Source organism: Engystomops pustulosus, chromosome 9 (assembly GCF_040894005.1).
Source record: "Engystomops pustulosus chromosome 9, aEngPut4.maternal, whole genome shotgun sequence".
In the NCBI taxonomy this organism is placed as follows: Eukaryota; Metazoa; Chordata; class Amphibia; order Anura; family Leptodactylidae; genus Engystomops; species Engystomops pustulosus.
Window position 1 is genome coordinate 62,826,292 of NC_092419.1, and position 12,958 is coordinate 62,839,249.

The 12,958-nt window shown below is 45.0% G+C and overlaps 17 pseudogenes; all 17 read left to right on the top strand.

The window, feature by feature from the left end:
* Nucleotides 1-31: 31 nt before the first annotated feature.
* Nucleotides 32-150, top strand: LOC140079060 (5S ribosomal RNA; annotated as a pseudogene).
* Nucleotides 151-1,353: 1,203 nt separating this feature from the next.
* Nucleotides 1,354-1,472, top strand: LOC140078398 (5S ribosomal RNA; annotated as a pseudogene).
* Nucleotides 1,473-2,297: 825 nt separating this feature from the next.
* Nucleotides 2,298-2,416, top strand: LOC140087470 (5S ribosomal RNA; annotated as a pseudogene).
* A 70-nt stretch (nt 2,417-2,486) lies between these two features.
* On the top strand, nt 2,487-2,605 carry LOC140086766 (5S ribosomal RNA; annotated as a pseudogene).
* A 1,392-nt stretch (nt 2,606-3,997) lies between these two features.
* Nucleotides 3,998-4,116, top strand: LOC140086509 (5S ribosomal RNA; annotated as a pseudogene).
* A 636-nt stretch (nt 4,117-4,752) lies between these two features.
* LOC140079061 (5S ribosomal RNA) lies at nt 4,753-4,871 on the top strand (annotated as a pseudogene).
* A 447-nt stretch (nt 4,872-5,318) lies between these two features.
* Nucleotides 5,319-5,437, top strand: LOC140078399 (5S ribosomal RNA; annotated as a pseudogene).
* Nucleotides 5,438-5,884: 447 nt separating this feature from the next.
* Nucleotides 5,885-6,003, top strand: LOC140098821 (5S ribosomal RNA; annotated as a pseudogene).
* Nucleotides 6,004-6,073: 70 nt separating this feature from the next.
* LOC140078400 (5S ribosomal RNA) lies at nt 6,074-6,192 on the top strand (annotated as a pseudogene).
* A 636-nt stretch (nt 6,193-6,828) lies between these two features.
* Nucleotides 6,829-6,947, top strand: LOC140078403 (5S ribosomal RNA; annotated as a pseudogene).
* Nucleotides 6,948-8,906: 1,959 nt separating this feature from the next.
* On the top strand, nt 8,907-9,025 carry LOC140086510 (5S ribosomal RNA; annotated as a pseudogene).
* Nucleotides 9,026-9,661: 636 nt separating this feature from the next.
* Nucleotides 9,662-9,780, top strand: LOC140079062 (5S ribosomal RNA; annotated as a pseudogene).
* Nucleotides 9,781-10,227: 447 nt separating this feature from the next.
* Nucleotides 10,228-10,346, top strand: LOC140078404 (5S ribosomal RNA; annotated as a pseudogene).
* Nucleotides 10,347-10,793: 447 nt separating this feature from the next.
* LOC140098822 (5S ribosomal RNA) lies at nt 10,794-10,912 on the top strand (annotated as a pseudogene).
* Nucleotides 10,913-10,982: 70 nt separating this feature from the next.
* On the top strand, nt 10,983-11,101 carry LOC140078405 (5S ribosomal RNA; annotated as a pseudogene).
* A 636-nt stretch (nt 11,102-11,737) lies between these two features.
* LOC140078406 (5S ribosomal RNA) lies at nt 11,738-11,856 on the top strand (annotated as a pseudogene).
* An 825-nt stretch (nt 11,857-12,681) lies between these two features.
* LOC140078407 (5S ribosomal RNA) lies at nt 12,682-12,800 on the top strand (annotated as a pseudogene).
* Nucleotides 12,801-12,958: the final 158 nt, after the last annotated feature.

Below are 12,958 nucleotides of genomic sequence, written 5' to 3' on the forward strand. Positions count from 1 at the left end.
AGTAAAAGAAGGTTCAAATTGAACAGCTGCTGTCAACGGCCATTCTAAGCTGAATGTGCCTGCTCTCGTCAGATCGCAGCAGCAATGCAGCTTAAGGCTTGGCAAGTACCAGCATGGGAGACTGGCTGGGAATCCCAAGTTCTGTTGACCTTTTTGAACCTGAAAATGTGTTAGTTTCTCTATGAGATAGTAAAAGAAGGTTCAAATTGAACAGCTGCTGTCAACGGCCATTCTAAGCTGAATGTGCGTGCTCTTGTCAGATCGCAGCAGCGATGCAGCTTAAGGCTTGGCAAGTACCAGCATGGGAGACTGGCTTGGAATCCCAAGTTCTGGTGACCTTTTTGAACCTGAAAATCGTGTTATTTTCTATATAAGATAGTAGAAGAAGGTTCAAATTGAACAACTGCTGTCAATGGCCATTCTAAGCTGAATGTGCCTGCTCTTGTCAGATTGCAGCAGCAATGCAGCTTAAGGCTTGGCAAGTACCAGCATGGGAGACTGGCTTGGAATCCCAAGTTCTGGTGACCTTTTTGAACCTGAAAATTGTGTTAGTTTCTATATAAGATAGTAGAAGAAGGTTCAAATTGAACAACTGCTGTCAATAACCATTCTAAGCTGAATGTGCCTGCTCTAGCCAGATCGCAGCAGCAATGCAGCTTAAGGCTTGGCAAGTACCAGCATGGGAGACTGGCTGGGAATCCCAAGTTCTGTTGCCCTTTTTGAACCTGAAAATTGTGTTAGTTTCTCTATGAGATAGTAAAAGAACTTTCAAATTGAACAGCTGCTGTCAACGGCCATTCTAAGCTGAATGTGCGTGCTCTTGTCAGATCGCAGCAGCGATGCAGCTTAAGGCTTGGCAAGTACCAGCATGGGAGACTGGCTGGGAATCCCAAGTTCCGTTGCCCTTTTTGAACCTGAAAATTGTGTTAGTTTCTCTATGAGATAGTAAAAGAAGGTTCAAATTGAACAGCTGCTGTCAACGGCCATTCTAAGCTGAATGTGCGTGCTCTTGTCAGATCACAGCAGCGATGCAGCTTAAGGCTTGGCAAGTACCAGCATGGGAGACTGGCTGGGAATCCCAAGTTCTGGTGACTTTTTTGAACCTGAAAATTGTGTTAGTTTCTCTATGAGATAGTAAAAGAAGGTTCAAATTGAACAGCTGCTGTCAACGGCCATTCTAAGCTGAATGTGCCTGCTCTTGTCAGATTGCAGCAGCAATGCAGCTTAAGGCTTGGCAAGTACCAGCATGGGAGACTGGCTTGGAATCCCAAGTTCTGGTGACCTTTTTGAACCTGAAAATTGTGTTATTTTCTATATAAGATAGTAGAAGAAGGTTCAAATTGAACAGCTGCTGTCAACGGCCATTCTAAGCTGAATGTGCCTGCTCTCGTCAGATCGCAGCAGCAATGCAGCTTAAGGCTTGGCAAGTACCAGCATGGGAGACTGGCTGGGAATTCCAAGTTCTGTTGACCTTTTTGAACCTGAAAATGTGTTAGTTTCTCTATGAGATAGTAAAAGAAGGTTCAAATTGAACAGCTGCTGTCAACGGCCATTCTAAGCTGAATGTGCGTGCTCTTGTCAGATCGCAGCAGCGATGCAGCTTAAGGCTTGGCAAGTACCAGCATGGGAGACTGGCTTGGAATCCCAAGTTCTGGTGACCTTTTTGAACCTGAAAATTGTGTTAGTTTCTCTATGAGATAGCAAAAGAAGGTTCAAATTGAACAGCTGCTGTCAACGGCCATTCTAAGCTGAATGTGCCTGCTCTTGTCAGATTGCAGCAGCAATGCAGCTTAAGGCTTGGCAAGTACCAGCATGGGAGACTGGCTTGGAATCCCAAGTTCTGGTGACCTTTTTGAACCTGAAAATTGTGTTAGTTTCTATATAAGATAGTAGAAGAAGGTTCAAATTGAACAATTGCTGTCAACGGCCATTCTAAGCTGAATGTGCCTGCTCTCGCCAGATCGCAGCAGCAATGCAGCTTAAGGCTTGGCAAGTACCAGCATGGGATACTGGCTGGGAATCCCAAGTTCCGTTGCCCTTTTTGAACCTGAAAATTGTGTTAGTTTCTCTATGAGATAGTAATAGAAGGTTCAAACTGAACAGCTGCTGTCAACGGCCATTCTAAGCTGAATGTGCGTGCTCTTGTCAGATCACAGCAGCGATGCAGCTTAAGGCTTGGCAAGTACCAGCATGGGAGACTGGCTGGGAATCCCAAGTTCTGGTGACTTTTTTGAACCTGAAAATTGTGTTAGTTTCTCAATGAGATAGTAAAAGAAGGTTCAAATTGAACAGCTGCTGTCAACGGCCATTCTAAGCTAAATGTGCCTGCTCTCGTCAGATCGCAGCAGCAATGCAGCTTAAGGCTTGGCAAGTACCAGCATGGGAGACTGGCTGGGAATCCCAAGTTCCGTTGACCTTTTTGAACCTGAAAATTGTGTTAGTTTCTCTATGAGATAGTAAAAGAAGGTTCAAATTGAACAGCTGCTGTCAACGGCCATTCTAAGCTGAATGTGCCTGCTCTCGTCAGATCGCAGCAGCAATGCAGCTTAAGGCTTGGCAAGTACCAGCATGGGAGACTGGCTGGGAATCCTAAGTTCTGTTGACCTTTTTGAACCTGAAAATGTGTTAGTTTCTCTATGAGATAGTAAAAGAAGGTTCAAATTGAACAGCTGCTGTCAACGGCCATTCTAAGCTGAATGTGCGTGCGCTTGTCAGATCGCAGCAGCGATGCAGCTTAAGGCTTGGCAAGTACCAGCATGGGAGACTGGCTTGGAATCCCAAGTTCTGGTGACCTTTTTGAACCTGAAAATTGTGTTAGTTTCTCTATGAGATAGCAAAAGAAGGTTCAAATTGAACAGCTGCTGTCAATGGCCATTCTAAGCTGAATGTGCCAGCTCTCGTCAGATCGCAGCAGCAATGCAGCTTAAGGCTTGGCAAGTACCAGCATGGGAGACTGGCTGGGAATCCCAAGTTCCGTTGCCCTTTTTGAACCTGAAAATTGTGTTAGTTTCTCTATGAGATAGTAAAAGAAGGTTCAAATTGAACAGCTGCTGTCAACGGCCATTCTAAGCTGAATGTGCGTGCTCTTGTGAGATCGCAGCAGCGATGCAGCTTAAGGCTTGGCAAGTACCAGCATGGGAGACTGGCTTGGAATCCCAAGTTCTGGTGACCTTTTTGAACCTGAAAATTGTGTTAGTTTCTCTATGAGATAGCAAAAGAAGGTTCAAATTGAACAGCTGCTGTCAACGGCCATTCTAAGCTGAATGTGCCTGCTCTTGTCAGATTGCAGCAGCAATGCAGCTTAAGGCTTGGCAAGTACCAGCATGGGAGACTGGCTTGGAATCCCAAGTTCTGGTGACCTTTTTGAACCTTAAAATTGTGTTAGATTCTATATAAGATAGTAGAAGAAGGTTCAAATTGAACAACTGCTGTCAATGGCCATTCTAAGCTGAATGTGCCTGCTCTTGCCAGATCGCAGCAGCAATGCAGCTTAAGGCTTGGCAAGTACCAGCATGGGAGACTGGCTGGGAATCCCAAGTTCTGTTGCCCTTTTTGAACCTGAAAATTGTGTTAGTTTCTCTATGAGATAGTAAAAGAACTTTCAAATTGAACAGCTGCTGTCAACGGCCATTCTAAGCTGAATGTGCCTGCTCTTGTCAGATTGCAGCAGCAATGCAGCTTAAGGCTTGGCAAGTACCAGCATGGGAGACTGGCTTGGAATCCCAAGTTCTGGTGACCTTTTTGAACCTTAAAATTGTGTTAGTTTCTATCTAAGATAGTAGAAGAAGGTTCAAATTGAACAACTGCTGTCAATGGCCATTCTAAGCTGAATGTGCCTGCTCTTGCCAGATCGCAGCAGCAATGCAGCTTAAGGCTTGGCAAGTACCAGCATGGGAGACTGGCTGGGAATCCCAAGTTCTGTTGACCTTTTTGAACCTGAAAATTGTGTTAGTTTCTCTATGAGATAGTAAAAGAAGGTTCAAATTGAACAGCTGCTGTCAACGGCCATTCTAAGCTGAATGTGCCTGCTCTCGTCAGATCGCAGCAGCAATGCAGCTTAAGGCTTGGCAAGTACCAGCATGGGAGACTGGCTGGGAATTCCAAGTTCTGTTTACCTTTTTGAACCTGAAAATGTGTTAGTTTCTCTATGAGATAGTAAAAGAAGGTTCAAATTGAACAGCTGCTGTCAACGGCCATTCTAAGCTGAATGTGCCTGCTCTTGTCAGATTGCAGCAGCAATGCAGCTTAAGGCTTGGCAAGTACCAGCATGGGAGACTGGCTTGGAATCCCAAGTTCTGGTGACCTTTTTGAACCTGAAAATTGTGTTAGTTTCTATATAAGATAGTAGAAGAAGGTTCAAATTGAACAACTGCTGTCAACGGCCATTCTAAGCTGAATGTGCCTGCTCTCGCCAGATCGCAGCAGCAATGCAGCTTAAGGCTTGGCAAGTACCAGCATGGGAGACTGGCTGGGAATCCCAAGTTCCGTTGCCCTTTTTGAACCTGAAAATTGTGTTAGTTTCTCTATGAGATAGTAAAAGAAGGTTCAAATTGAACAGCTGCTGTCAACGGCCATTCTAAGCTGAATGTGCGTGCTCTTGTCAGATCACAGCAGCGATGCAGCTTAAGGCTTGGCAAGTACCAGCATGGGAGACTGGCTGGGAATCCCAAGTTCTGGTGACTTTTTTGAACCTGAAAATTGTGTTAGTTTCTCTATGAGATAGTAAAAGAAGGTTCAAATTGAACAGCTGCTGTCAACGGCCATTCTAAGCTGAATGTGCCTGCTCTCGTCAGATCGCAGCAGCAATGCAGCTTAAGGCTTGGCAAGTACCAGCATGGGAGACTGGCTGGGAATCCCAAGTTCTGTTGACCTTTTTGAACCTGAAAATGTGTTAGTTTCTCTATGAGATAGTAAAAGAAGGTTCAAATTGAACAGCTGCTGTCAACGGCCATTCTAAGCTGAATGTGCGTGCGCTTGTCAGATCGCAGCAGCGATGCAGCTTAAGGCTTGGCAAGTACCAGCATGGGAGACTGGCTTGGAATCCCAAGTTCTGGTGACCTTTTTGAACCTGAAAATTGTGTTAGTTTCTATATAAGATAGTAGAAGAAGGTTCAAATTGAACAATTGCTGTCAATGGCCATTCTAAGCTGAATGTGCCTGCTCTTGCCAAATCGCAGCAGCAATGCAGCTTAAGGCTTGGCAAGAACCAGCATGGGAGACTGGCTGGGAATCCCAAGTTCCGTTGACCTTTTTGAACCTGAAAATTGTGTTAGTTTCTCTATGAGATAGTAAAAGAAGGTTCAAATTGAACAGCTGCTGTCAACGGCCATTCTAAGCTGAATGTGCCTGCTCTCGTCAGATCGCAGCAGCAATGCAGCTTAAGGCTTGGCAAGTACCAGCATGGGAGACTGGCTGGGAATTCCAAGTTCTGTTGACCTTTTTGAACCTGAAAATGTGTTAGTTTCTCTATGAGATAGTAAAAGAAGGTTCAAATTGAACAGCTGCTGTCAACGGCCATTCTAAGCTGAATGTGCGTGCTCTTGTCAGATCGCAGCAGCGATGCAGCTTAAGGCTTGGCAAGTACCAGCATGGGAGACTGGCTTGGAATCCCAAGTTCTGGTGACCTTTTTGAACCTGAAAATTGTGTTAGTTTCTCTATGAGATAGCAAAAGAAGGTTCAAATTGAACAGCTGCTGTCAACGGCCATTCTAAGCTGAATGTGCCTGCTCTTGTCAGATTGCAGCAGCAATGCAGCTTAAGGCTTGGCAAGTACCAGCATGGGAGACTGGCTTGGAATCCCAAGTTCTGGTGACCTTTTTGAACCTTAAAATTGTGTTAGTTTCTATATAAGATAGTAGAAGAAGGTTCAAATTGAACAACTGCTGTCAATGGCCATTCTAAGCTGAATGTGCCTGCTCTTGCCAGATCGCAGCAGCAATGCAGCTTAAGGCTTGGCAAGTACCAGCATGGGAGACTGGCTGGGAATCCCAAGTTCCGTTGACCTTTTTGAACCTGAAAATTGTGTTAGTTTCTCTATGAGATAGTAAAAGAAGGTTCAAATTGAACAGCTGCTGTCAACGGCCATTCTAAGCTGAATGTGCCTGCTCTCGTCAGATCGCAGCAGCAATGCAGCTTAAGGCTTGGCAAGTACCAGCATGGGAGACTGGCTGGGAATTCCAAGTTCTGTTGACCTTTTTGAACCTGAAAATGTGTTAGTTTCTCTATGAGATAGTAAAAGAAGGTTCAAATTGAACAGCTGCTGTCAACGGCCATTCTAAGCTGAATGTGCGTGCTCTTGTCAGATCGCAGCAGCGATGCAGCTTAAGGCTTGGCAAGTACCAGCATGGGAGACTGGCTTGGAATCCCAAGTTCTGGTGACCTTTTTGAACCTGAAAATTGTGTTAGTTTCTCTATGAGATAGCAAAAGAAGGTTCAAATTGAACAGCTGCTGTCAACGGCCATTCTAAGCTGAATGTGCCTGCTCTTGTCAGATTGCAGCAGCAATGCAGCTTAAGGCTTGGCAAGTACCAGCATGGGAGACTGGCTTGGAATCCCAAGTTCTGGTGACCTTTTTGAACCTGAAAATTGTGTTAGTTTCTATATAAGATAGTAGAAGAAGGTTCAAATTGAACAACTGCTGTCAACGGCCATTCTAAGCTGAATGTGCCTGCTCTCGCCAGATCGCAGCAGCAATGCAGCTTAAGGCTTGGCAAGTACCAGCATGGGAGACTGGCTGGGAATCCCAAGTTCCGTTGCCCTTTTTGAACCTGAAAATTGTGTTAGTTTCTCTATGAGATAGTAAAAGAAGGTTCAAATTGAACAGCTGCTGTCAACGGCCATTCTAAGCTGAATGTGCCTGCTCTCGTCAGATCGCAGCAGCAATGCAGCTTAAGGCTTGGCAAGTACCAGCATGGGAGACTGGCTGGGAATTCCAAGTTCTGTTGACCTTTTTGAACCTGAAAATGTGTTAGTTTCTCTATGAGATAGTAAAAGAAGGTTCAAATTGAACAGCTGCTGTCAACGGCCATTCTAAGCTGAATGTGCGTGCTCTTGTCAGATCGCAGCAGCGATGCAGCTTAAGGCTTGGCAAGTACCAGCATGGGAGACTGGCTTGGAATCCCAAGTTCTGGTGACCTTTTTGAACCTGAAAATTGTGTTAGTTTCTCTATGAGATAGCAAAAGAAGGTTCAAATTGAACAGCTACTGTCAACGGCCATTCTAAGCTGAATGTGCCTGCTCTTGTCAGATTGCAGCAGCAATGCAGCTTAAGGCTTGGCAAGTACCAGCATGGGAGACTGGCTTGGAATCCCAAGTTCTGGTGACCTTTTTGAACCTGAAAATTGTGTTATTTTCTATATAAGATAGTAGAAGAAGGTTCAAATTGAACAACTGCTGTCAATGGCCATTCTAAGCTGAATGTGCCTGCTCTTGCCAGATCGCAGCAGCAATGCAGCTTAAGGCTTGGCAAGTACCAGCATGGGAGACTGGCTGGGAATCCCAAGTTCTGTTGCCCTTTTTGAACCTGAAAATTGTGTTAGTTTCTCTATGAGATAGTAAAAGAAGGTTCAAATTGAACAGCTGCTGTCAACGGCCATTCTAAGCTGAATGTGCGTGCGCTTGTCAGATCGCAGCAGCGATGCAGCTTAAGGCTTGGCAAGTACCAGCATGGGAGACTGGCTTGGAATCCCAAGTTCTGGTGACCTTTTTGAACCTGAAAATTGTGTTAGTTTCTCTATGAGATAGCAAAAGAAGGTTCAAATTGAACAGCTGCTGTCAATGGCCATTCTAAGCTGAATGTGCCAGCTCTCGTCAGATCGCAGCAGCAATGCAGCTTAAGGCTTGGCAAGTACCAGCATGGGAGACTGGCTGGGAATCCCAAGTTCCGTTGCCCTTTTTGAACCTGAAAATTGTGTTAGTTTCTCTATGAGATAGTAAAAGAAGGTTCAAATTGAACAGCTGCTGTCAACGGCCATTCTAAGCTGAATGTGCGTGCTCTTGTGAGATCGCAGCAGCGATGCAGCTTAAGGCTTGGCAAGTACCAGCATGGGAGACTGGCTTGGAATCCCAAGTTCTGGTGACCTTTTTGAACCTGAAAATTGTGTTAGTTTCTCTATGAGATAGCAAAAGAAGGTTCAAATTGAACAGCTGCTGTCAACGGCCATTCTAAGCTGAATGTGCCTGCTCTTGTCAGATTGCAGCAGCAATGCAGCTTAAGGCTTGGCAAGTACCAGCATGGGAGACTGGCTTGGAATCCCAAGTTCTGGTGACCTTTTTGAACCTTAAAATTGTGTTAGATTCTATATAAGATAGTAGAAGAAGGTTCAAATTGAACAACTGCTGTCAATGGCCATTCTAAGCTGAATGTGCCTGCTCTTGCCAGATCGCAGCAGCAATGCAGCTTAAGGCTTGGCAAGTACCAGCATGGGAGACTGGCTGGGAATCCCAAGTTCTGTTGCCCTTTTTGAACCTGAAAATTGTGTTAGTTTCTCTATGAGATAGTAAAAGAACTTTCAAATTGAACAGCTGCTGTCAACGGCCATTCTAAGCTGAATGTGCCTGCTCTTGTCAGATTGCAGCAGCAATGCAGCTTAAGGCTTGGCAAGTACCAGCATGGGAGACTGGCTTGGAATCCCAAGTTCTGGTGACCTTTTTGAACCTTAAAATTGTGTTAGTTTCTATCTAAGATAGTAGAAGAAGGTTCAAATTGAACAACTGCTGTCAATGGCCATTCTAAGCTGAATGTGCCTGCTCTTGCCAGATCGCAGCAGCAATGCAGCTTAAGGCTTGGCAAGTACCAGCATGGGAGACTGGCTGGGAATCCCAAGTTCTGTTGACCTTTTTGAACCTGAAAATTGTGTTAGTTTCTCTATGAGATAGTAAAAGAAGGTTCAAATTGAACAGCTGCTGTCAACGGCCATTCTAAGCTGAATGTGCCTGCTCTCGTCAGATCGCAGCAGCAATGCAGCTTAAGGCTTGGCAAGTACCAGCATGGGAGACTGGCTGGGAATTCCAAGTTCTGTTTACCTTTTTGAACCTGAAAATGTGTTAGTTTCTCTATGAGATAGTAAAAGAAGGTTCAAATTGAACAGCTGCTGTCAACGGCCATTCTAAGCTGAATGTGCCTGCTCTTGTCAGATTGCAGCAGCAATGCAGCTTAAGGCTTGGCAAGTACCAGCATGGGAGACTGGCTTGGAATCCCAAGTTCTGGTGACCTTTTTGAACCTGAAAATTGTGTTAGTTTCTATATAAGATAGTAGAAGAAGGTTCAAATTGAACAACTGCTGTCAACGGCCATTCTAAGCTGAATGTGCCTGCTCTCGCCAGATCGCAGCAGCAATGCAGCTTAAGGCTTGGCAAGTACCAGCATGGGAGACTGGCTGGGAATCCCAAGTTCCGTTGCCCTTTTTGAACCTGAAAATTGTGTTAGTTTCTCTATGAGATAGTAAAAGAAGGTTCAAATTGAACAGCTGCTGTCAACGGCCATTCTAAGCTGAATGTGCGTGCTCTTGTCAGATCACAGCAGCGATGCAGCTTAAGGCTTGGCAAGTACCAGCATGGGAGACTGGCTGGGAATCCCAAGTTCTGGTGACTTTTTTGAACCTGAAAATTGTGTTAGTTTCTCTATGAGATAGTAAAAGAAGGTTCAAATTGAACAGCTGCTGTCAACGGCCATTCTAAGCTGAATGTGCCTGCTCTCGTCAGATCGCAGCAGCAATGCAGCTTAAGGCTTGGCAAGTACCAGCATGGGAGACTGGCTGGGAATCCCAAGTTCTGTTGACCTTTTTGAACCTGAAAATGTGTTAGTTTCTCTATGAGATAGTAAAAGAAGGTTCAAATTGAACAGCTGCTGTCAACGGCCATTCTAAGCTGAATGTGCGTGCGCTTGTCAGATCGCAGCAGCGATGCAGCTTAAGGCTTGGCAAGTACCAGCATGGGAGACTGGCTTGGAATCCCAAGTTCTGGTGACCTTTTTGAACCTGAAAATTGTGTTAGTTTCTATATAAGATAGTAGAAGAAGGTTCAAATTGAACAATTGCTGTCAATGGCCATTCTAAGCTGAATGTGCCTGCTCTTGCCAAATCGCAGCAGCAATGCAGCTTAAGGCTTGGCAAGAACCAGCATGGGAGACTGGCTGGGAATCCCAAGTTCCGTTGACCTTTTTGAACCTGAAAATTGTGTTAGTTTCTCTATGAGATAGTAAAAGAAGGTTCAAATTGAACAGCTGCTGTCAACGGCCATTCTAAGCTGAATGTGCCTGCTCTCGTCAGATCGCAGCAGCAATGCAGCTTAAGGCTTGGCAAGTACCAGCATGGGAGACTGGCTGGGAATTCCAAGTTCTGTTGACCTTTTTGAACCTGAAAATGTGTTAGTTTCTCTATGAGATAGTAAAAGAAGGTTCAAATTGAACAGCTGCTGTCAACGGCCATTCTAAGCTGAATGTGCGTGCTCTTGTCAGATCGCAGCAGCGATGCAGCTTAAGGCTTGGCAAGTACCAGCATGGGAGACTGGCTTGGAATCCCAAGTTCTGGTGACCTTTTTGAACCTGAAAATTGTGTTAGTTTCTCTATGAGATAGCAAAAGAAGGTTCAAATTGAACAGCTGCTGTCAACGGCCATTCTAAGCTGAATGTGCCTGCTCTTGTCAGATTGCAGCAGCAATGCAGCTTAAGGCTTGGCAAGTACCAGCATGGGAGACTGGCTTGGAATCCCAAGTTCTGGTGACCTTTTTGAACCTTAAAATTGTGTTAGTTTCTATATAAGATAGTAGAAGAAGGTTCAAATTGAACAACTGCTGTCAATGGCCATTCTAAGCTGAATGTGCCTGCTCTTGCCAGATCGCAGCAGCAATGCAGCTTAAGGCTTGGCAAGTACCAGCATGGGAGACTGGCTGGGAATCCCAAGTTCCGTTGACCTTTTTGAACCTGAAAATTGTGTTAGTTTCTCTATGAGATAGTAAAAGAAGGTTCAAATTGAACAGCTGCTGTCAACGGCCATTCTAAGCTGAATGTGCCTGCTCTCGTCAGATCGCAGCAGCAATGCAGCTTAAGGCTTGGCAAGTACCAGCATGGGAGACTGGCTGGGAATTCCAAGTTCTGTTGACCTTTTTGAACCTGAAAATGTGTTAGTTTCTCTATGAGATAGTAAAAGAAGGTTCAAATTGAACAGCTGCTGTCAACGGCCATTCTAAGCTGAATGTGCGTGCTCTTGTCAGATCGCAGCAGCGATGCAGCTTAAGGCTTGGCAAGTACCAGCATGGGAGACTGGCTTGGAATCCCAAGTTCTGGTGACCTTTTTGAACCTGAAAATTGTGTTAGTTTCTCTATGAGATAGCAAAAGAAGGTTCAAATTGAACAGCTGCTGTCAACGGCCATTCTAAGCTGAATGTGCCTGCTCTTGTCAGATTGCAGCAGCAATGCAGCTTAAGGCTTGGCAAGTACCAGCATGGGAGACTGGCTTGGAATCCCAAGTTCTGGTGACCTTTTTGAACCTGAAAATTGTGTTAGTTTCTATATAAGATAGTAGAAGAAGGTTCAAATTGAACAACTGCTGTCAACGGCCATTCTAAGCTGAATGTGCCTGCTCTCGCCAGATCGCAGCAGCAATGCAGCTTAAGGCTTGGCAAGTACCAGCATGGGAGACTGGCTGGGAATCCCAAGTTCCGTTGCCCTTTTTGAACCTGAAAATTGTGTTAGTTTCTCTATGAGATAGTAAAAGAAGGTTCAAATTGAACAGCTGCTGTCAACGGCCATTCTAAGCTGAATGTGCCTGCTCTCGTCAGATCGCAGCAGCAATGCAGCTTAAGGCTTGGCAAGTACCAGCATGGGAGACTGGCTGGGAATTCCAAGTTCTGTTGACCTTTTTGAACCTGAAAATGTGTTAGTTTCTCTATGAGATAGTAAAAGAAGGTTCAAATTGAACAGCTGCTGTCAACGGCCATTCTAAGCTGAATGTGCGTGCTCTTGTCAGATCGCAGCAGCGATGCAGCTTAAGGCTTGGCAAGTACCAGCATGGGAGACTGGCTTGGAATCCCAAGTTCTGGTGACCTTTTTGAACCTGAAAATTGTGTTAGTTTCTCTATGAGATAGCAAAAGAAGGTTCAAATTGAACAGCTACTGTCAACGGCCATTCTAAGCTGAATGTGCCTGCTCTTGTCAGATTGCAGCAGCAATGCAGCTTAAGGCTTGGCAAGTACCAGCATGGGAGACTGGCTTGGAATCCCAAGTTCTGGTGACCTTTTTGAACCTGAAAATTGTGTTATTTTCTATATAAGATAGTAGAAGAAGGTTCAAATTGAACAACTGCTGTCAATGGCCATTCTAAGCTGAATGTGCCTGCTCTTGCCAGATCGCAGCAGCAATGCAGCTTAAGGCTTGGCAAGTACCAGCATGGGAGACTGGCTGGGAATCCCAAGTTCTGTTGCCCTTTTTGAACCTGAAAATTGTGTTAGTTTCTCTATGAGATAGTAAAAGAACTTTCAAATTGAACAGCTGCTGTCAACGGCCATTCTAAGCTGAATGTGCGTGCTCTTGTCAGATCGCAGCAGCGATGCAGCTTAAGGCTTGGCAAGTACCAGCATGGGAGACTGGCTTGGAATCCCAAGTTCCGTTGACCTTTTTAAACCTGAAAATTGTGTTAGTTTCTCTATGAGATAGTAAAAGAAGGTTCAAATTGAACAGCTGCTGTCAACGGCCATTCTAAGCTGAATGTGCCTGCTCTCGTCAGATCGCAGCAGCAATGCAGCTTAAGGCTTGGCAAGTACCAGCATGGGAGACTGGCTGGGAATTCCAAGTTCTGTTGACCTTTTTGAACCTGAAAATGTGTTAGTTTCTCTATGAGATAGTAAAAGAAGGTTCAAATTGAACAGCTGCTGTCAACGGCCATTCTAAGCTGAATGTGCGTGCTCTTGTCAGATCGTAGCAGCGATGCAGCTTAAGGCTTGGCAAGTACCAGCATGGGAG